At 43.4% G+C, this 670-nt stretch overlaps 1 protein-coding gene across 2 annotated transcripts in view; it reads right to left on the bottom strand.

Annotated features, from left to right (window-relative positions):
- Window positions 1-670, bottom strand: part of PLEKHA5 (pleckstrin homology domain containing A5) — a 143,797-nt gene that overhangs the window by 37,465 nt on the left and 105,662 nt on the right. The window lies entirely within an intron of this gene.

Genomic DNA, 670 nt, shown 5'->3' with positions numbered 1-670 from the left:
CATGTCATTTTTGTAGCTGGTCATTGGCAGTGTAACTTCAGGGTCAATACAGAAGCCACAGTCACATTTTTGATAATTAAAATGAATATACCGAAAAGTTCAGTTCCTCAGTCACAATAGTCACAATTCATATGCTTGACAATTACTTGTGGTCAGGCATATTCTGGACAGGACAGTTAATTTTCTATGATTCAACTTTACTGACCTTTTATTTGTTGTAGTGATTTGTCTGTCAAGTTCGCTGGGTTTCCAGTACAGATATTCAAATTTACATTGGGTCATAAACATGAAGTAACTTTTATTATTATTATTACTATTTTTTGAGTAGGAATCTCACTGTGTTGCTCAGGATGGAGTGCAGTGGCACACTTGACCTGCTGGGTTCAGGTGATCCTCTGTCTCAGACTTCTAAGTAGCTGGAACCACAGGCACGCACCATCATGCTCAGCTAATTTTTAAAAATTTATTATAGAAATAAGGTCCCTTGCCGGGCTCGGTGGCTCAGCCTGTAATCCCGCGCCTTTGGGAGGCTGAGGTAAGTGGATTGCCTGAGCCCACGGGTTTGAGACCCGCCTGGGCGGCGAGACCTTATCTCTACCATAAATCAAAAAATCAGCCGGGCGTGGTAGCGCACGCCTGTAATTCCGGCTACTTGGAAGGCTGAGGCGGA

Source organism: Carlito syrichta, unplaced genomic scaffold (assembly GCF_000164805.1).
Source record: "Carlito syrichta isolate Samal-C Ts95f unplaced genomic scaffold, Tarsius_syrichta-2.0.1 Scaffold100633, whole genome shotgun sequence".
Classification (NCBI taxonomy): Eukaryota; Metazoa; Chordata; class Mammalia; order Primates; family Tarsiidae; genus Carlito; species Carlito syrichta.
The sequence above is the reverse complement of the archived record's forward strand: the minus strand, read 5'-3'. Positions and strand labels throughout refer to the sequence as shown.